This window comes from Prosopis cineraria, unplaced genomic scaffold, assembly GCF_029017545.1.
Source record: "Prosopis cineraria cultivar Desert tree isolate PC_DT_omini unplaced genomic scaffold, ASM2901754v1 PC10, whole genome shotgun sequence".
NCBI lineage: Eukaryota > Viridiplantae > Streptophyta > Magnoliopsida > Fabales > Fabaceae > Prosopis > Prosopis cineraria.
This window is the reverse complement of record NW_026555341.1, coordinates 22,272,678-22,296,504: the sequence shown is the minus strand read 5'-3', so window position 1 is coordinate 22,296,504 and position 23,827 is coordinate 22,272,678. Positions and strand designations below refer to the sequence as shown.

The 23,827-nt window shown below is 32.9% G+C and overlaps 1 long non-coding RNA gene across 1 annotated transcript; it reads left to right on the top strand.

Moving 5' to 3' along the window:
• Positions 1-12,039: 12,039 nt before the first annotated feature.
• LOC129321917 (uncharacterized) lies at positions 12,040-21,068 on the top strand. Its single transcript, XR_008596150.1, has 4 exons — positions 12,040-12,341; positions 15,701-15,782; positions 16,443-16,567; positions 20,750-21,068. It is a non-coding gene; the product is annotated as an uncharacterized LOC129321917 (long non-coding RNA).
• Positions 21,069-23,827: the final 2,759 nt, after the last annotated feature.

The following is a 23,827-nucleotide window of genomic DNA, read 5'->3' as shown; positions in this document are numbered from 1 at the left end:
CAAAGAGTTAGGGGCAACCAAAAAAAAAAAACAAAGATAGATTTGAAAAAAAATATGTAGTCAAAAAGAAAAGAAATAAAGTTGCTAGAAAAAGAAACAAAAAGAAGAAGAGATAGAAAAAAAAAGAAAGAAAGAAAGAAAAAAAATTGCCTAGTTCATCCATTCCATTTGTTTTATTATTTCTTATCATTTCTTTCCATCCTCATTGTGTTAAGGTATTCACTCAATTGAGTTAGGTTATGCTTTGCATATTAAGGGGATATATCTTGATTTAGCATTATTTTGATGCTAACCCTATTTTTTTTATATACATGCATTTCTTAGACATCCTTTCATTACCTATATCACAACCGAATAAAGTCCACTTGATTCTTGATTGCAAGTGCTATTTAGTGATGGAGATGTAGAAGGGTTACAAATTCATAGTAGGGTTTATTCTAAGAAATTTTGAGTGAAATTTAATACCTTATACACTTTGAGTGATGAGAGCAAACACTTAACTAGAGAGGCTTACTCTTTGACATTGATTCTTGGTAAGGGTTTGTTTGTGATGTGCATAATTATTTCCTAATTATTGCCACATTGATTAATAATTTGTAGAAGTTCATGAGCTAGTATTTTAGTGACTTTGAACATTTTTTTTCTCTTATTTTTTTGTCTTATAGTTTCTTTTGGGACCTTTTTCACTTGATTTTGCCGGGAGTGCAAAAGCTAAGTGTGGGGAAATTGATAGAACACATTTGTTACCCACTTTTATTTGTCAATTAGGACCATTTTATTAATGATTTATCATCTTCAAGTGCACACATTGCATTATATTTGGAACTTTGCCTAAGTTTCTAGGTTCAGTGCACTAGAGGGTTTTGGTCCAAAAAATAAACTTTTGAGAAAATGTACAAGAAAAATTGACAAATTGAATTTTATGTCCAGTTGATGAATGGTAAAATTATATTTTTAAAATTCATTTTAGTTTGGGAGTAATTAAATAAAAAAGTCAACACTAAGTGTCTTAGTTTGTCCTAGTTTTTGGTTTGCCTTTGTGTGAAAATTTTTATATAATTTTGTGCAGCCTGAAACTTAGTTAATTTAATAAATTCTCCCTTCTAATTATGAATTTAATTCTGGATATGAATTAGATTTTATTATATCATATGCTATTTAATTGAATTATGTGATTTATGTGACATAGGTGGCATGTGACTTGTGCATCAATTGGGCAATTGAGGTCAACACTCCTTGAGGTCAATGGCTGATGGTTTGCACGTGAATTATGATTATTTTGAGGGGTTAAATCAGCTAAAATGATGTGGATGACACATGGGAAATTAGGCACACATTGGAATCATCTACAAACCAATAGGAAGTTGCCACCTTGCAAGTGTGACAAGGCTCCCATTTACATTTTAATTTCTTTTTCCTTATTTTAATTAAGCTTCAGCTGATGGGAGACACCAAGGAGCACGCCATTTTAAGCCCAAATGGGATCCAACACATATCTCATTCATCTTCCACATTCTCTCTCTCTCTTGTTCATAGTGTTCTTCATTTTCTCTCTTTTGTTCTTCATTTTCCAGCACCCTAACCTCCATTTTCAGCCACCAAACCTCCACAAGACTCATACCATTCTTCTCCTCTCTTTATTTTCGTTCCATCCCTTCCATTTTCACAAGGATTGAAGCTCATTTCCATCTTTCAAGAGCTATGGAGTTTGGCCTTCACAAGCAATCACTAGGGTTCTTGAAAATGAAGATTGGCTAAGTTTCTTTGTGGAATCCTAGAGAGATGAAGATGGAGGATGAGTCTTGAGCTTCAAATTGGTTAAGTTCTTTTGTTTCCTATCCTCTTCTCTTTTTACTAGATGGTTAGATTCTTTAATCTAGGGTTTAATCATCTTAGCTTATAAATTCTAATTTGAATTTAATGTTGATGTAAAGAGAGAGGATTGTTTCATTTAATTTCTTCCTTGGACAGCCATGACTGAATTTTGCCACTCTTTGTTTGGCACATAATCTTGTGTTTTTCAATTAGTGAATTTCTTGTGTTAATATTGCATAATCTTGTGGTGTTAATGCTTGTGTTGTTGAGTAGCTTGACATAATCTTATGGTTGCTCAATTTATGTGTTTGACCATGGCTGTTGAGAGAGGATTTTAAGTGAATCACTTGGCTAATGTCTTCACCAATTGGTTAATTAAACTAGGGACTTTAATCTAAGACCTAGGGAGGTTAGCTAATTAGGTTAATTGGCTTAGGATAATTTTCTTAAGTCATGATAGCTTTAGTCAAGAGGAAAGGGAAGCTAAACTTAGCCTAATCATGAGAAGATAATGAGTCCAAAATCAACTAATTTCTAGGGTTCCATTATTGTGAAAAGGGAAGTTCATTTCACTCACTTTCACTAGCATTTTAATTACTTACACATTAGGTAATTAGCTAGGTAACTAAATTCTTACAAACTTTGGTTGATTTATTTCACTAGATAACTTTCAATTAGACTTAAAACCATTCCTTGAGAGATGACCTAGGGTTGGCCCTATATGTATTAGGGTTAGCTTTAGTGTAATTTTGAGGATAAGCGACTAATTTCCTATATGCTACTGCTCGTGGTCCATGCGCCACGGCATGTGACACAGAAGGCCATGTTTTCTCACTGTACCGTGTGTTGTGGCTTGCGCGAAATGCGCCGTAGTGCACCTGTCCATGACAGCAATGCTGTTATGATAGCTTGTCTAGACAAACTTCGAATGCGTGCCATTTTCACATCCAATGTCTAATTGGAGTGATTCAAGCGTCCACGCGAACCTTATTCAATAAGCTAACTAATGGTATAAGTTTCATTACAATCCAACATTATATGAGAATTTTAGATACTCAGATACAAAAGTTAGTTTTTTAAAGAAATTTTCAACCATCCAAGTACCCAAAACTCATAACTTATACCATTAACCCATTGTGAGGCTTGAACCAAGTCTAATAGACCAAAATACACTTGAGTGACCAATCAAATACATAAAAAAAATACCAAACACAAAATTTAGCCACTCAATGGCCATTTTGCCTAATATGGCCAAAATACCAAATCAACATCATATATGCTATTTGGCCTCTATTGCCACATAATACACTACAAATACATTGTTACCACTTAGATAAAACATTCCTTGTACTTGTATTAATATTTTAGCCCATCACCATAAAAATTCCCACATATTCACATCACATACCATATTGGGCTAAAATACAAAACAACATAGTATGAAACAAGTGCAACTAATCAAAATGATATGCATTCCTAGTTGGCAACATATAATATCATATAATAAATTTATGTACACTACTTAAACTAAAATCAAGCTTTACAAAGAGTGTAGCAAATATGCTAGCCCCTGCCTGATTCCCTCCCTAGCTCAGTCTCACTGGTAGCACCTATAAAATGTTAACCACGAGGTGAGATAAAAATCTTAGTAACTAAGATAATCTATATTATTGATTAACAAGCCAAGTTATAAACAAGCATTTAAAATAAGTAACATAATCACATTATATAATATCACCGTAAATTTACATGCATGATCCCTAACCATCCAGTCCTCCAATACTCCCGATCGAACCAGTAGGCTATTTCACAAAACCAAACCACAGTAGGACTAGCTGGCCAAGGTGTCCTAAACCACTTTCGGACTACTAACTCCCCCTATTACAAGTAATTGGGGTGTTGTTACTCCAACACCGCATCCTACGAATGCTAAGGAGCATAGTCTCCAACTCCGCACCCTTTTGGGTACTAAGGAGAATAAGTCTCCAACACTGCACCCATTTTCAAGCACTAAGGAGAGTAAGTGCTGCACCTGGCGTCTCGAGGTGCCAGCAATGCCATATGGACTTAATCTTCACTATGTCTATTAGGGTGACCTCCCACCCTCTAATATGCCACATTTCACTACATATCTCCACTTGAACATGCATAAACAACTTTCTAAACAAATATAACAAAACCTTACCATTTACTTCAAAAATATAGAATTTCACAAAGCAATATTCCACTCATTTTCTAAAATAGTTAACCTTTAAGGAATTTATATATATATACTCAACAATTCATAGAAAAGCAAATTGAGAATAACTTATACAAGGTAATAAACAATGAAAATTATCTAGTTACCTCAACCCTTTTGTTACTAAAAGGGTTACCCGTGGTACTAAATTTCTTCTTGTGTCAATGTAAGTCTTCCCACACTACAATCTACATCAATAAGTACTATATGTTAATTTTTAATTAACACAAGTACTATTAACTAACAATAACCTCCCAATTCTCCCACTTCTCACTCATATTCTTAACAGATAGACTTGTCAAGATTAAAATTTGTTCACATCATCCCTTCAAGTCACTTTCTAACTCTATCACAACATAAGACTTAATATCTCAACTTATCACACTTCAACACCCTATGATCAAGTGAGGGCTTGATCCGAAATTCACCAAACAAGAAAGTAGCTTCCTATTACCATGTATCCAAGATCAATAAACCTAAATTAAACCTTTAGAGTTAATAGAAATTTAAAACATTGACTCATGGCTTAATTCCATCAAACTAAATTCTCACTCTTCCAAATTCCACGGAAAATGAGATGAAAAGGTAGAGGAGAAGGGTAGTAAAATTACCTAAGAGTTTAGAGACTCAAATTATCTTCAAAATCCTTCTAAATTGATGCCCTAGTAGTGCCTAAAGTTTTTCCCTTCGTGCTCTAGGTTTTCCAACCCAAAAATTGTCCATTTTTTATGATTCCTGAAATTTTAAGTTGCCTGTTGTGCCGTGCACTGCAGCACATGCCACGCAAGCCACGACTCACGATGCAGTGAGCAACAACTTGATTTTCCTCCCCCCGATGCTTCCTGACTTGATCCGACTTTCATCCTATCTTAATTTAGAGATAAATATGACCCAAAAATCTAATTAGCCACCCAAAAACATAATTAAATAAATTAATCATATTTTTAATTAAGTTATCCCTTAATTAATCCACTTTTCCATATTTGAAGTTTTAGGATGTTACAAAGACACTTTGGGAGCTTTGTTGTACTAGGGTTTGAGATTTGGATGAGTTGGATCCAAGAGTTTAAGCTTTGAAGAGATTTAAAGTTCTATTTCTTTGGTTCCTTTACTTTTTCTCCATTCTCTTCTTGTAATCGTGTATTAGCTATGAATATCTTGTGTGTTTATAGCTTTCTAATGTTTAGGAGTAGCTAAACTCTTTGCTTTAAGATTATTTTAAAGCCTTGTATGAATTAATATTATGTTCCTCCTCTCTTTTTATTATTAATGATATATATACGTTTATTTTACTCTTTCCTTAATGCTTCTCAGTGATTGGCCATTATTTAGATGTTGGGTTCATTTAATTGATGCTTGAGAGGGCTAGGTTGAGTGTAGAACATGAGTAAAATTATGCAAGAACTTGATATTTGCATGTTGAATGGATGGTTTTGCTAGTAAGATAGAGATATACTTGCTAGCCTTGCATAGTCACATTAAGGTGGTGTTTAAAATTGAGTTTTATTAATTGTAACAAGAGATTGGGAAATTAATTTAACCAAACACTTGTTCATGACTTGAGAAAGCTTATCCAAGTATTTTTAGAACCCTAGATTAGCACTTATTTTCATTAAAAGCATGTATGAGAGGAGGTAATTTTAGTGTTATGAAATCTAAGGGGGATAAATAATCCATTGTCCTGATTTGTGTTTGAAGTGTGTGAATCAATTACTTTTCTTTATTTACTAGATCAAACTTTTCCTAATTGTGTTTAGCTCAACTTGATTGAATTTACTTAGTCTTTTGCTTAGTCATTATTTTTGAACAAATTCTTGAGAGAATGATACTTTACTCATTTTATATTATTTGCTACAACCTGTGTACTTGCGGTGAGCAACAATAGGTGAGAGGAGTGTGTTTCAGGTTAAAGCAAGTGCATGTTGTGAGATTAAATCTCACTGTGCCATATGCTACAGCTTGTGCTACATGCGTGCGGCGCATGAACTAAAAAATCACTTCTTAAGTCATGAAATATGGTGATTTTCAGAAGTGAAAATTTTAGAAACACACAAAAGAGGAGAGGTAAAGAGCTAAGAACATGAGTCAAGTCATTTCAAGTCATTGGAAGGTGATTCAGATTGATAGCTTGTCAAGTAAGCTACATATCACTCTTACCTTCCATTCTACACAAATATCTCTAAAAATTAATTATAGGTAAATTGAACTAGTAAAATTTAAGGGGTTTGATTCTTGTCCAATAGTAATAAAAAGGTTCGTGAAAGTTAAATTAGATCTTTGTGACTAGTTTAAAGTTAAACGGTAGAGCTTTAAACCTGTAAGTTCAATTTAACCTTAAAGAGAGGGAGAGTTTTAGGGCAAAAATGTGAATTGAGTAAAATAATATTGGTTGAGGTGATGTAAAGTAGTAATTAGGTAGTAATAGACCTAGAATGGATTAATGAAAAAAAATTTACAAATGAATATAGCTCTAAATAGTAAAAATGAGTTTTTGGTCAAAATGAACCAAATGACTAAAATGTGCCAAATGTGTTCAAATTGGCATATTGGATGTGTGAGTAGAGGAAGGAAGCTTGAGATAGGCCATAGAGGTTATTGAAATCCATGGATAACCTTTCCATTAATAGAAAAGTTAAGGTAACTGAATAACTTTCTTTGTTTGACTATTTATTGTAACTATATATTAGTATTCTATGTAGAGGATAAAATGGTTTTAAATTGAGCATGTTTTATAACATTGTGTGATTGTTGTCTGAAATGAATTTTAATTGAAATAAAGCATTGAAATGTTTGATTTCAAATGGAATGTAGTGTGTGTGTGTGTGTGTTATGTTTGAGAAATGAGTAAAATGATAAATGAGAACCTTAAATGGTTCGAAAAAGCATGATCATAGCGATGGAAGTTCACATAAGTGGAGGAGATGATAAAGACTATATGGCAAAGTTTCCTTAGTACCCAATAGGGTGCGGTGTTGGAAATAATTTTTCTTAGTACCTATTGAGATGCAGTATTGGAGATGAGGACTCCTTAGTGTCTTTGTAATATGATGCTAGAGTTAATGATGCCTTATTATGTATATTAGGGGAAACCATAGTCCGTATTATGTGTTAAAACATCTTTGGCTAGGTGATTCTACTACTGCAGGTGATCTCAAGGCCAATGAGAGTGTATATTGGTCTAAAGTAAGCCTATGATTTGGTGTTGGAGTGATTTGGAGGTTCGGTCAGTAGTGATCATGCTAGTATGCTATGTGATATGTTAAGAATGTTATGAGACGGCACGAGATCCTATGTGATTGATGAACAGTTGTGAATGAAATAAGATATGTGGTATAAATGTTATTTTAATAAAATTTGAATTATATAATATGCTTTACTTCCATATTGTTGCATGTGATAGTTAATAGGAGTGAGTTACTCTGTTACTGAGATTTTTAATCTCATCCTGTAGTTACATGTTTACAGGATTGAGAAGTGATCAGGGCAAGGAAAGAGAGTCTGAACTAACTTGAGTTGTAAAGTCGTGTACTTTGAGTTTGTGTAATAAACTGAACCAAGATTCTATGTGTATATATGTGGTTGAGTATGTTTGAGTTAAAATGGTTGTTTGTATTGGTGAATCTTAAGGCTAAGAGACAAATCATGATGAAATGAGTAATTTATGACTAAGATTGTATTATGAACATGAATGTATATGAATGTGATTGGACAAGGCCAAGTGGGCTTAAGTTATGCCAAAAAATGGCAAAGTGTGTAAAATTGTGAAATTGTGAAAATTGACCATAAAAGGGTCAAATTTTGGTATATAAGTATGATTGTGTTAAATTGTGGTCAATTAGGTGTATTATGTTCTTTTAGACTTGGTTCAAGACCTAGTGCAATCTAATGAGAGAAAGGGATCGATTTGTGCTTGGGTATGTAAATTTTTTTTGAAAAAGTAACTGTTTGCACCTAAGTGTCCAAATTTAGATTGGACTATTAGATCATATCCAAACCTATCTCATTAATTAGCTTATGAGTTAAGCTACATGTGGGCGCTTGAATCATTCTGATCGGATGTCGTATGTGAAAATGGCACACGCTAAAAATTCATCATTTTTGCTGTCAAAATAATAGTAGAAAATCGGACAGTGCTCTATGGTGCATAGAGACACATGCCACGACACATGGCACAAAAAGGTTAGACATGGCTCTGTGCCACATGTCGTGGCGCACATACTACAAGTCACGGCACATAGACCCATTTTTAACCTAATTTTTATAGTTTTAAGGCATGCAATATTAGAGGTGAATGCATGTATTTATTTTCACTGCGTATTCTCTGATGTGTTGTATTATTTGATAATTTTTGAAACAAGTTTTTGGCCGAAGCTTTTCAAATAAAACATTTGGTTACTGATGATTGTGAATGGTGTGGTAACACCGTAATCTTCTCTTATATTGAGTGGATATAAGAGAAGGCTATACTCTCCTCTTACTCTCTACCTCTTAGGATCGTGCCATGATCTCGAACAGTTTTCCTTATATCTACCACCATATCTTTGAGCTCCTCAAGTAGCTCATCATGTCTATCACTTCGTGGCTAAACCGGTTGAACTTCTAGCTCCGGCTCCTGCTCAACAACCCATCTAGATATAGCACTTCTAACATGAGTACCTCTCCTCATACTGTACTATTTTTCTCCCCTCCTAAGGATGACAATAAGAAACATAAAGGACATCAAGGAAAGAGTTATGTAATGAACAATTATAAGTTGCCATATCTCTAAATGAATGCATCAATCACAATCAGATCCTAAAACTTAAGAAACTGATACCAAAATTGTAACCTCTACCCATATCCTCCAGATACAGGAGAAGATTGACAAAATCACCATGCCAAACAAGCCAATCTAAAATCATATATTTAGTTTAAAAAAAACTTGGGCCCAAGAATCATTTGCAAAATCATCAAAAATCATAATTAATTAGAGTGATACATAGCAAAAATAATTCGTATGCCTTAATCTCAATCATTGCATGCATTAAAACCAAGAAAATCAGGTTGGAACTGCAATGTGCAGTACACACACCGTGGTATATGGCACAGAGCTACATGGCCAAAATTTCTATGTCATGCACCGTGGCGTGAGATGCCATACGCCGCAATGCGCTAGTCTGAAATTTCTACTCTCATTTTGACAACAAAATGATGAACTTTTGGAGTGTGCCATTTGCACATACAACGTCCAATTAAAGTGATTCACGCACTTACATGAAGCTCATGTCATAAGCTAGCTAATGAGATAGGTTTAAACACAATCTAATGGTCCGATTGAAATTTAGATGCCCAGTAGTAAAAAGTCACTTTTTTAAAAAAATTTACGCATCCAAGCACTTAAATCAATCCTGTTATCTCATTAAATCACACAAGGCCTTGAACTAAGTCTAAAAGGACCTATTACACCTGATTGACCAAAACATAACACTTATATATACTTATATCGAAATTTGACCCCCTAATGATTAATTTTCACGTTTCTCAACTTTTCACAATTTAACACATTTTAGCACAACTTGACCCACTTGGCCTTTTTTTTTTTTTTGTCACATATCCACACATATCATATTTACTACTTAATCATAGCTCCAAATTACTCATTTCATCATAATTTCACACATGGGTTAAGATTCATCGAAAATCTCTACACTTTCAACCAAAAACCCATTTCAAAACATGTATGCAAACTCTTATGGCAACTCATATACACATACACAAGTTTTTAGTTCATTATACAACTTTGGTTGTAGCCAAAGATCAAAATTTAATATTCCAAATACTGTTCATCTAATTGGGCCCAAATGTGACCTAATACTACCTAGGGTCCAATTCTAAGCCCTAATTAGGGTCTAATAGGCCTATTAGCCATCCGCACATTATCTATTAATCTGAGTTAACTCTGAATTGTCTAATTTATCCTTAATTACCTAATTAACCTTAAGTTAAATTTTTCATGATGTTACAATGTGGCCTGTGATGACATGACTTAACACAAACATGGTAGGTGATATGGTACAAGGTAACTTGTAACATGCCACAAGTCAACACACACATGGTAGGTGATGTGGTATAATGTGACCATTTTATTTTGGCCAACATAAATATCTAAAGTTGGGAAGAGAAAATTAAAAAAAAATATAAAGGAAAAGGTAAGTAATTCAATTTAAAGCTTTTAAGCTGCACGTTGTATCAAATTCTTGTTATAAATTCAATTGATGGCTATTAAAAATGCCAAAAATAAGTTGGAAGCCCATGAATTATCAATTGTGAATAAAATTTAACTCTAACACTATCAATTTTATAGTAAATGTTGCATTTTGAACAATTTAATTTTTTTAAATGTCAATCAATGACCAAATTTTTTAAATGGAATCTCAATTATTTGTGGTCCTAAAATGTAATGATTTTCCTATTTTGAATATCCCTTTATTCCTTTTTTATAAGACAAAATTATTTAAATTACATGTGCTAATGAAATAAATTTAACTAATTTGTCTTAATTTTTTAAAAAATTTTAGTTTTTCCCTTAGTGGCATCTGGATTGGTGAATCTAGGTTTCAATTTTAGATTTTAAATCTCATATTTAAAATAACACATTTAATTATATTTAAAATTTTTGAAGCCTTATCTTTATTTTTCAATCAATTATAGACAGAAACAAGAGATGAGAGAAGCTAAAATGTGAAAAGAATGGGAGGGTTGGTGTGACTGAAGTTCTAAATGACTAGAATATAAAGGAAGATTGAAATTATAAAGAAATTATAGTAAAAAATGTATTTGCATTTGAATCCATGTATTTATATATATCCAAAAATAGGATTTGATTTGAATTTAAATTCAAATCCTCATTAATCAAAATATATCATTAATTTATACTTATTCCTTCTCTGGTATAGGACATTAATAACATACATTAATAACAATATATACTTCATGGTTCTTAAAAAAAAGAGTTAATTGTAATCTTAATCTTTTACGAAATTGCACAGCTTTTCTCACCACAAGTAGTTTCATTTACGCCTGTTGTGTGCTTTTCTAAGCTACCATTATTAATTATTGTGACTAACTTTTTCCCCTAGTCAACTATGACCAAGTCCAAGTATCCAACCGTCCCATTTAAGGCAGTCAAGTTCTGTCAAAATCGAACAGCTATGAGTGATTTCCGTCCTTACCTTTTTGCAATTTAGAGACCACTAAAGACTCCTAATGTTTATCATCGCATTCTTTTGAATTACAATTCAATTTCAAAACATAATTTCGGTCTTGTGGACAAGCTAATGCGTTTTGAAAAGTAAGAAAAGCATGAGCGTCCTTGTAGGAGCAGGAAGACTGTGAGGCAGGCTACATGCCCTAGGATCGAGGAAATAGATGAGGATAGATAAGGACGCAGATGTGGACATAATGTTGGATATGTATCAAAGTTCAAGATGTTATAATCTAGAGACAGTTAATAACAGGATCATCTTAAAATCTAACTATATAGATTATTTCCCATAATTATATTTACAGTGATTGTAATATATGTAGTATATATTTCTTGCAAACTCATAATATCTACGAGAATGTTAAATTGCAAAAAAAGGAAAGAATCTCAAGCCAATCACCAATCAGCCTCTCTCTCTCTCTCTCTCCCTCTCTCTCTCTCTGTTTTTTATTTTATTTTTGGTGCATTGAAAAGTTTAAATAAGTCGAGTTTTAGAGACTTATTAAAGTCAAAATATATCTTTAAATTTAAAAAGTGCTTACAAGCCAATCAAGCTTCTCTATCATACAAGCAGAGAGAACTGGTTAGCAAAGAAGCTTACGTTGTACAGGTAAATAAAAAATGGAAGCTAATTAACATTGTGTTTCATCGTATGGACTAGAAAGCCCATACTTCTCATTATAAAAGGACCTCTTACGTACTCACCATTGAGACTCATTAATTCATGCTCTTTGATCCAACTCAGTGTTAAAAAGGCAGAAAAAACCCTGATGGTCAAGTTTTCCACTCTTCCTCTTCTAATGGTCTGGCAATATATTCTCTCCATGTTCTTCTCCTGTGCCTATTTAATGTTCTCTACATCCCTTGCTAGTGATGATGAAACAAATGCTCTTTTAAAGTGGAAAGCTAGCCTTGATAACTAAAGCCAAGCTTCCTTGTCTTCTTGGACTAATGGCTCTAATCCTTGCAACCATTAGGTAGGAATTACCTATGATGAATCCATGTCCATCTCCATCATGAATCTCTAAGGTTTTGGTCTAAAAGGTACTCTTCACAATCTCAACTTCTCATCTTTCCACAAACTCAAAGTTTTAGATATCAATTACAACTAGTTTTATGGAAATGTTCCCGCCAAAATCGGTGACTTGTCTATTATTCTTTCATTAAATATTAGTTATAATTTCTTGAGTGGTTCATCCCTCAAGAAATAGGAGCATTGAAGACTTTAAATCTTCTTGAGATGAGTGTGTGTAATCTCTCTGGGCTAATTCCTAGAGAAATTGGGAACTTGAGGAAATTGACTTTGTTATGACTTTGTGATAACTATCTTTCTTGTTCTATTCCTCGAGAAATTGGAATGCTGAGTAATCTCATAGCACTTGATTTGTCCAAAAATACTTTTTTCAGTGGTAGTATCCCTTCTATAATAGGAAATTTGACCAAATTGCAAATTCTAAATTTCAAACACAATAGACTCTCAAGTCTCATTCCTTCTAAATTTGAGAAACTCCATTCCCTCACCTACTTTTTATTAGCACATAGTTACTTGTTATATAGACCTATCCATACTTTCTTTGGAAACCATACAAATCTCACCTCGTTGGTTTTATGGGCTAATAGACTTCGTGAATCAATTTCTTCTTCTTTGGGAAATCTAATCAACCTAGAAGCCCTTTTCCTTGGAAATAATAGTCTTTTTGGTCCTATTCCTACTTCCTTTGGAAACTTGACAAAACGCAAATCCCTAGGATTGGGTATGAACAAACTCAATTCCTATGGAGATGAATAAAGTTACCACCAACTTGAGTATGTTGCTCTTATTTGAGAATAATTTCGTTGGCCATTTGCCACAAAATGTTTTCCTTGGTCGATCATTAGAAACTTGTGTTGCCTTTGCAAACAAATTCACTGGTCTGATCCGAAGAACCTTGAAAAATTGCTCAAGTCTTCTTAGACTAAGACTTGAAGATAACCAACTGGTTGGAAACATAAGTAATTTTGATGAACACCCAAATTTGAAATTCATTGATCTAAGTGGTAATTAGTTATATGGTCAATTTCTCCCAACTAGGGCAAGTGCTATAATCTCACGACCCTAAAGATTTCCAACAACAAACTCTCAAGTGCTATGCCTTCAGAGCTAGGAGATGCAGTCGGTCTTAGTGAAATTATGCTCTCATCAAATCACTTGGCTAGAGAAATTCTAAAAGAATTGGGGAAGTTAAACTCATTGAATAGACTCTTTCTAAGTCATAACAGACTGTCAAGTAATGTTCCTACAGAAATAGAATTACTAAATGAGCTTGAGGAATTAAATATGGATGCAACTGATTTCATTGGCTCCATCCTAAAGGAGCTTGATGGAGGATTGTACAAGCTATAGCTCTTGAATTTAAGCAAAAATAAGCCTTAGGGAAGCATTCCATCAAAGTTTGGTTAGTTACAAGCTCTACAAGAGCTTGACCTAAGTGAGAATATGTTGGGAGGAATAATACCAGCAACACTTAGAACATTAAAGATGTTGGAAACTTTGAACCTCTCGCATAATATTGTCTCTAACACCATTTGCTATAGTTTTAAAGGAATAACAAGCTTGTCATCCATTGACATATCATACAACTATCTAAAGGGCTCACTTCCAAACATTCCAGTCTTTTGAAACATTACATTTGAAGCGGTGAGGAACAACACAAGTTTATGTGGTAACGCCACAGATTTGCAATTTAGTGAAGGCCTACATTGTCATAAGATTTAAAGACCCCAATTATTGATGCCATTGCTACTTTGTTTGTTTGCTCTAGTGCTAGTAGCTGTTGGAATTTCATGTATCATGATTCAAACCTAAAAGAAAACAATAGAGGATTTTCAAAGGAGACAATAGAGGATTTTCATGAAAAATATCTCATTGGAGAGAGAGGGCTAGGAAGTGTTTATAAGACTAAGTTATTTGTTGGTCAATTTTTTGCTATCACAAAACTTCATCCAAATGTTTCCAATTTTAAAACATTTTCAAGTGAAATTCAAGCTTTGATAGAACTCAAACATCGTAACATAATGAAGTTACTTGGTTTTTTTAAAATTCACAACTCTCCTTCTTGGTATGAGTTCTTGGAAGGTGGTAGCTTGGATAAGATTTTGAAAAATGATAAGCATGCAACTGTACTTGATTGGAATAAGAGGGTGAGTATTGTTAGAAGTGTGGTTGATGCATTATTCCATATGCATCATAGTCTCTCACTCCCAATAATCCATCATGACATATCAAGCAAGAATCACTACTACAAAAAGCTTCTATAAGAGTACCTATTTTAAAGTGCTTATATAAAAAAATGCTTCAAAAAATAAAAGCAAAACATATTAGAATGCTTTTATTTTTGGAATAGGAAACATATGGGAGCTTTTTTTTGAAAGTGCTTTGATAGAATAAAATGAAAAGACTAATTTTTTATAAAATAACCTACAAAAGTACTTTTTGAGAAAGCGCTTCTATACTGAAGTGCTTTTGTGAAAGTGCTCTGATATCATTGCTTTTAAAAAGTTTTAAAAAGTACAAGCCTATCGCAGCACTTTTATGGTAGCGCTTCGATGTATTTAATTAAAAAATTTTAAAAGATACCGGATGGAGCGCTCCAGTAGGACTTCTATAAGGGAGCGCTCCGAATGGCTGGAAATATTAGTTAGTCGAGCCTCACTCTAAACTTTAGTTTCCTCTTCTCCCTCTCTTCACACACCTTCGAGCTTCACTCTTCACCGTCACTGCTGTGCGTCATCCACTAGCCTCAGTCGCTTTAGATCCGTCTGTGTTGCTTCAAAGCTTCCGCCTTCTTCCATCGCTTTAGATCCGTCCGTGTTGCTTCAGATCTGCTTCGTCGCAACTCGATCTGTGCAGATTTGAGTTTCTGTAGCACCGCCGATACCCCCTCCACTGCAAGCCATCACCGCTGTTCCAATTCTCTATCGTTAAGCCACCATTTCGTGAGTCTTAACGTCATCGTTCTCACTAACGAAGGACACATTCAGAGTATCTATTGGCTCCTTGTAATATTTTTATGCATGCATGTTATTATTCTTGAACTTTTGACCTCCAATTCTCACTATTTCTTTGCTATAAACCATATAGATCTTGTTTTTCCTAAGTTGAAGTTTGCATACGTGAGGAAAAAAATATTACCAGGTACTAGTTTTTTTTAAGTAGGAAGCGATGGTCATGTTAAAGACAAAATAGCTTCAAAGCTCTTTAAAATGACATTAAACATATCATATCTTTTCAAATGTATATTTGGTTTCACGGAGGTAGATGCAGTTTCTACAAAGTAGACTATGTCTGGCTCTACATAAAATATTGCTTCCATTCCTATAATTATCAATGAGCTATGACTTTAATATTATTTATTTATTTGCAGTTTGACTGAGTATGCTGTTGAAAAGAGAAAGTTTGTGGTCAAAAGGGCCAAACTTACAGCAGTGGTGGTTCCCCAATTGCAGGTAGTCATGTTGGTCAATCATTTATTTGTTACATATTATTTGTCCTTGTCTGTATGTAATTCCCAAGTTCATGAAAATTATCTACCCAGGAAACAAAGCTTGAGAGTTTTATAACATTTATTATTAAATTTTGAAGATTAGGGAAAATATATGCATAAGATATTAAAGAAAAGAACCTTTTTTGATATGGAGGATATGATAGAATCTAAGGTTTTATTTATGTGAATTGAAATCTATTGGAACTCGCCTCTGTACTGTTCAAAAATAAATAGCACAAACTTGTATGCTTCATGAATGAATAGGATTCTCCAAACTACTTTAGAATATGAACTTTGTCAAGAAATTATGGATTTGTGCATTGATGTCATTAGAAATTTAGAATATGAAGATAACAATGTGTAATGACTCATTCCCTTTTACATATTTCCTTATGAAGAATGATTTGACTTATTTAGGCAAAAACTGACCACCACAGTTGAGTTTATTTCTTTGTTATGAAAATGACTAGAATCAAGTAGGATTTTCTCCTTCACTTGAAAGTAATCAGTGTACTGAGATGCAGGGCACCTCCTTTTGTGAACAAACATCAAACCTGTAAATGTTTGGGTGCTTGGAGGTAACTAGTTTTCACATCTGGATGGTGTCTTATTTTTTTGACAGGAACGCCTTTGATGGTTTGATTGTTTCCACCAGGTGACAAGCGGAAGTAATAGTAAATAGTGAGTTTAAACAAGTGGAATTAAATAATGAATGAGAGAGTAGTGATGATTGAACAAGTCTTTTATGTAAGTTTTTTGTTCTCCTTCTTGTTCAAATGGACTCTAAAATAGGGTCATGTTTTTGGCATTTTATTACATCTCTTGCTACTCTATTGTTAGGAAGATCTTTATCGAAAATTGAGGACTTGTTGCTGTCAGCTACTATCACAAAATAAAAGCATGTAGGTTTTTTAAAAAGTTTCAATGTTATACGTTGATTTCAAATTATTATATATTAAAAGCCCCTTGAACATGGTTTTCTGTTTATTTTCATCAAACTTGGGCAGTTATCATCAACAAGGTCAGATCTATTTCCCTGTGAATTTGTGGATAAGCTTGCAAAGTTGCAATTGTAGATATTCCTGTTTAATATCTCATCCTTTTTTTTCTATTCTGATTTTTCGAAAAAAAATTGAGACTTTCTGAATATGATGTAATTTTTATTTTTAATCTTCTTCGGTAATGAATGAGGATCATCTAAATCACTGTCCTATTGCTTTTTCTCATTAGTTCCTGTTGAGTTTAATTTTGCACTTGTAAATAAGCTTGCAGCCTAATTCTATAGTTTCAACATGTTGGCTCTTATCCAACAATATATAGTTATCACTAATCTAAACTAAATTGTTCTGTGAGAACTTTAGAAGCTTTCGTGTCTTTGAAGCTTGGCCCATCTGAATCAGCTGGTATGCCTCCATTACTCTAAATCTCCTGTGTCTAAAGCTAAACAGCTACTTTCATTGCTAACTTACATCAAAAGGAAAACTTAATCTAAGTCATTCCCATGTTGCTTCCACATTCCAATCCATTATGAACAAGTCTGAATCCTAATTCTTATGAAAACTCAGGTTGATCAATGACGGCCAATTATTTGTTTTATTTTGAGTAATGCTGCTAATTTGGTATTAAGGCATTTGAGATCCAATCTGTGTAGTTCTTCATATTATTAGAAATTGTGCCCTAGGGCTAATTATTATACTATGCACATTGTTATTTAATGAATTTCTCTTTTGTTATCATAACAATTGCATGTTCAATGTGATAACTGTATCCCTGGACAAACTATAGTGATTGTCCTAAATGTCCTTGATCGGTCATCTTTGAGGTTTCATAGATAAAACAAGACTAGTATGACTTTGATTAATTACAGAGATACAAATTAAAGTCATAAGCACTTGAAAAAGTATGAGGTGTTGGACCGACCCGCTATGAAAAAGCTGCATGGTACAAGTTATAAGCTTATATCATATGTAACTATATTACTAAGTCCTTTGACCTGAGATCATCATAGATTCTTACATGATAACCACTGAACTTTGACCTAGTCAAAAGTCACCTTTGACCGAGAGATCATAAAGGCTATAATTGAATTTAGTAATATTCATGCAGAAAAATATGAGTGGTCAAGATAAAATTTGTTCCTCACATTAAGTGAGAGATATTACTGGGCCCCTTAATGAGTAAGACTGAGAAAATATATGGTTATACTACAATAAAAAGGTTTTTTCCATTGCTATTATCAGTCTACTCAAAAATTGAGAAAGTGACGGTCAAGTAAAGGAGAATGATAATTTCATGTCTCGTACTTGACTGAAATATCACATGACAAAAGGGATGTGATATGATTACATGATAGGTTACATTAGATCATCGATCCCTATGTGAATTGGATAGTTGTAATGTCTTGTTAGAAGCCACTTATGACTTGTGGGCTAATAGTGTAATTAGCCTACTACCAATTTTATATGGACTTACAGGGTTGCACACAAGAATGACCAAACTCGAGCTATAATGTCCAAGTTTATTGAATCTGGAATATGTCTAGATTCAATGAATGTAATATAGGGTGAATGAAATATATATATATATATATATATTTGAATATTTATTTGATAAATATATATATATTTATATGAAATATAAAATTCAAAATATAATTATATATATATGTATATGTATATTTTCAATATATATATATTCATATATATATATATATATATATATATGTATATATATATTATATAATATATATATATATATGTATATATATTTGATATATATGTATATATATATATATATATATATATATATATATATATTATATTATATATTATATATTTAAATCTAATTTTATATGATAGATTAAATTTAATAACTAATATAATAAGAGAGAACATCATGTCAGTTTTATAATTTAAATTTATAAGATAAATTTAAATTAGATATGATATTATGGATTAAATTTATAAAATAAATTTAATTAAATTTTCACAAGCTTTTAAGTGAAAAACGAAAACCCTTATTTATAGTAATATATAGATAGGGACGTCTTTATGAAGGTAGAGAGAGTTAGAAAAGTTCTGACAATAAAAACACTCTAAGAGCCACGAAACACCCTATAGAAAAAAAATTAACATTAAAAAAGAACGAATGCTGAAAGCACTAGCACGCTGTTCGAGTTAGAGAGCTATTCGTGTGGATACCAATAGAGGGAGCAAATCTATGTTGTCAGCTCCTGAGATCCAAATGTGTGCCAACTTCAAAGAATTAAAAGATAACTCTTCTATCCACCTTGATTCAAAAGAATACGTTCGGTCCATATCAGGATAGGGACTTTAAAATTTTAATTTTTCACTGCGCCTCCTTATCCAACACATATTTCCCAGAGACAAGACTATTCGTTCCCATTATCATTATCACATAGGTTATGACTAACTATTCTTTCAGTCAAATTCTTGATATTGATAGTGGATTTGTTATTGATATAAAAAGGTTAGAAAGAGGAAAAAACTTAGATTTTTATGAAAATTAAGGTAAACTTTAAACTAGATTAGCATGAAAATCATGAGGGGAAAAGCCATGTGAGCAAATGCGTATTGGAGCTAGGTCATTGTTTTTGAAGAAGCAAATGTTTATTTATACATGTAATTATAAAATGCCCTTAAATAATTTTAATGTTTCAAAACATAACCTTCATTAAATGCAAATGTCTCTTTTAACTAGGAATGAAGCAAATTAATGGAGATCAAATAATTTTTTATTTTCTAGTGGTACTTTTTGAGTTCTGTCTATATAATATTGTTCAGGGTTTTAATGGATCTTACTTTATAAGTAATTTTATTCTCTAGTTCTTAATACATGAGCATCAAATCTTATTGTTCATATATTGCAAAATGGTTTTATTTTCTCTAGTGTTAGGGGAGAAATTAATCTTTCATATTTATAACATTATATGGTGAACCAAGGTTATTTCAATCGACTAGTAAGTTTTCTCATTTATTCTTCTACAGAGTTATGTTCTTTATAGAATTATATTATTTTTGTTGTTCCCTGCCTTTTTTGGGTTAATGTTATATTAACTTTTGTTTTGTATACTTTTTGCAAGTTGACATTATTGTAGAAGACAATTTTTTTTATTTTAGATTGTATTTTTATTCTTATAGTGTAATATTTAGAGAGGATTAGATTAGATTAAAAATCTTTGCACTAATTTTGTGGTTAGCAATTGATTGAGGTTGTAGCTACCAAACTTATAAAAATATTGTTTATTTTAAATCTTATGGTGACAATTTTAGAATATTCTACATAAATTTATGTAGCACATAGCATTGTAAAAAAGTTATTTAAAAAAAATTGACACTCCTAGAGAGCTTTTACCTAAAAGCACTCTCATAGGTCAATGTAAGCGCTCCTGTAAGCCTTATTAAAGTGTTCTCTACAAGATGCCTATAGGAGCGTTTCAAATGAAGCGCGCTCCTATAGACAGCCTTTTAAGAGTGCTTTTGAAAAAGCTTTCATATATATGAGAGTGCTAGCAATAGCTGTGCTTTAAAAGTGATCCTTTGGGCAAAAAAAAGCACTACTAAATGTGTTTTTTGTAGTAGTGAATATTTTAACGAATTCAAAATATCAGGAAGCTCACATCAGCAATTTTGGAATAGCTAAGTTCTTAAATCTTGACTCAAACATGACTTCATTTGTTGTCACCTTTGGCCATGTTGCTCTAGATTAAGACCCTTTCTTTGTATTCAACTCACTAGTGTTATTATTGTTTACATTGTATTATAACTATTCTCATATTGTAAATGCATTATCCAGAGATTGCTTACACTATGCAAGCAAATAAGAAATGTGATATCTATAGCATTGGAGTTCTTGCATGAGAAATCTTATTGGGAAGGCATTTAAGTGATCTTGTTTGTTCTTTGATAGAGATTCCTATATCTTATGAGTTGCCATTGAAGGATGTTGTAGACAGGCGTCTTCCACCACCCACAAAGTTGCCGATGAAGTGATATCAACTGCAAAATGAGCACTTGCTTGCATGAATGAAAACCCACGTTCTCGTCCAACTATGGAACATGTATCTATGAATCTTATGAAGAGAAAGCCTTATTTAGTAGACCAGTTTGACATCATCACACTAGGAAAACTTATGATTGTATATTGAACTTCTTAAGTGAATTGTGCGACTCATGGATGTCTTGTGCTTTTTTGGCATTCAAATCCTATAAATTGTTGATTTCTTGAAGTCTTTGCAGTAGGCGGATCTTAGTCATTCAATCATAGGAATGGACCAGATGATGACACGTGGCATAATGAATACATTTGAAATTGAAGAGACGTGACATTTTTTGTATGTTGACTACATGTATTCTATATAAATGTTGATCATGTCTCAGGATTTTGAATTCTATGTTTTCGTGCATGTAATATAGTTTACCTATTCCCACAGCAATCTTCCATCATATTATGAAACTTACAACATCAATCCTAGTGCAGAACTCCAAACAATTTCAACACAAACTAAATTGGTTATACTTCCTCTAGTCTTTACTATAAAGATGTCATTACTACAAAAAAAAATAATAATAATAAAAGGCTCTTGTACTGTAGGGTTTTTTCGGTTTTTAATTACAAGCTTCAGTGCTATTTAAAACTAGAGGTAGTCTTTTGATCATGAGGGAAGCACTACGAGATGACGGGTTAAGCAAGAAGGCGCTACATCTTGTTTAAAAAAAAAAAAAAAAAAAAAAAGAGGGAGGAAAGGTTGCGCTTCTTCCTCCCTTTTCTTTTCAATAAAATAATGGACAGGTAATGCTTCTTTGAAGAAATAGAGTGGATGGTGTGTGATGCTTTGAATGAGGTGGGCGAATGGAAATTGGATTCGCAGAGTGGTTTGATTCCTATTGAAGCAAGCCTCTGGTAAAACCTCCAGTTGGGAAGAGGATGGATCGATTCTGTTGGAAAGGAGTTCATAATAAGGTGATTTTTCTGTTAAAAGTACCTATAAGCTACTGATGAATCAGTTGTGCGGGATTAAAGACAGAGTTTGGCAGTTGGTTTGAAAATGGTGTACTTAGCTAGTATTGAGAGGATTCAAATGTTTTTGTGGCTATTGGTTAACGGTCAAGGAGAGGCTTCACAATGCAGAATTGAGGAGCTGCTTCTAACTGCAAAGCTTGTAGTCAAACTGAATCGGTGGTTCATGTGATGAGTGATTGCTGCAAAGCAAGGAAGTATGGTTGTCTCTGTAATGTCGAGTTACTTATGGCAGCAAGTTTTTGAATTGCAATTTTGGGAGTGGGTAAAAGCGAATTTGCAGGAGAATAAGAAGAGGAATGTGGTTTTGAATGGAGAATGATTCTTGGTGTGACCTACTCGGTGTTATGGAAGGAGACGAATATGAGATTTTTCTTTTTAATTAAAGAAGGTGCTAATAGCCTGAAATTACAAGTGAGATCAAACCTACCACCTCCCACTTACTTGGAGAGCTTACATGCTGATGGTTTTGTGAAAAGGACAAGACATATACTTGACATATTTATATCTAATCAATTCAAGACTTTGATGTGTTAATACTATTAATAATAATAATTTATTATAGAATAAATAATCTATAGAATACACATATATTTTGATTTAATTAGAAACAAACACTTTAAACATATAAGACTAAAAATATAATTCTTCTCCTTGTGAGAGAAAAAAAAAACAGAGAAAGAGTGGAGCGAGCTGAGGATATGTAATTACTTTGTCTATTGTTTTTACCATTGCATCTTTATTCTTGTATAGAGTGAAGTGGTCTTTGCGATTTGTAGTAGGTAAGTTTTGGCTCAATCAAGAATAAAGTAGGGTACTTATTATCTATTTATCTCCTCTTTAAAACAAGAATTAAAAAAAGTGTATCAGTAGACGTGCTAGATTGTATACGCTATAACGTGCTATCTAAACGCTAACAAATTTGATCGTTAAGTTTATTTTTTAAAATAAAAAACTAGTTAGTATCAATAATTAGGTAGCCTTAAATTTATTACAGATGATAGCCTACACCAGTACTTAATTAATATTGCCCCCTTTTTTCTGAGTTCAATGGTGATAAGGTCATGGTATCTGTCTAGCTTTTGGACGAGGAGGAACTTCCACAATGACGTGACATTAGAAACCTAAAATTAAACGAGCTTGAAAAAGTAGGCAATCCTCTATTATTGTCCTTTTGGTTAATCAATTAAGTTGTTCTCTATATATTATATAAACTTCTAACAAGTCATATGATTCACGAATAATGCATAAAAATCACATTAGTTTCACAAAATTTAAAAAATACTGATGACGCTAAGAGTGACTAAACAGGAATTAAGAGCTATAGAATTTCTACGTATTGATTTACTGTTTTTTCTTCGATGGAAGTATTCATGCTGGCAAAAAAAAAACAAAACAGGAATTAAGAGCTATAGAAATTTTCCCCTAATGTCCCCCTCTAAAATCATGGTTATAATTCTCAAAATCAAGTTTGCCCCGAGTTAAGACTTAAGGGCCAAATTCACGACAGCTTTTTTTGATTAATAAATTATTGAAAAGTGGAATATAAAAGATGTTAGATACGCGACTTTACAGTTTGCTAAGGGGAAATATATCTTGCCGTGGATTAGAATTTTAAAATTATATTGAAAAAAAGAATTGAAGACTTGATTGTAACATTAGTTTTGGAGTAATAAATGGGTTTTGAAAAGTAAACAAAGCTATAGCAAGGTAAACTTCACGGCCTCAACTTCTCTTCTTTCCATAAACTCCAGATGGGTCATAATTTCTTGAGTGGTTTCATCGCTCTAAAATAAGACTTTGACTACTCTCTAACATCAGTTGACATATCTTACAACCATTTAGAGGGACCTCTTCCAAACATTCCAGCCTTTCGAAACATTACATTTAAGGCAGTAAGAAATAACACTGGTTTATGTGGTAATGTTACTGGCTTAGAGCTTTGCAAGAAACATAGCAAGGATCCAT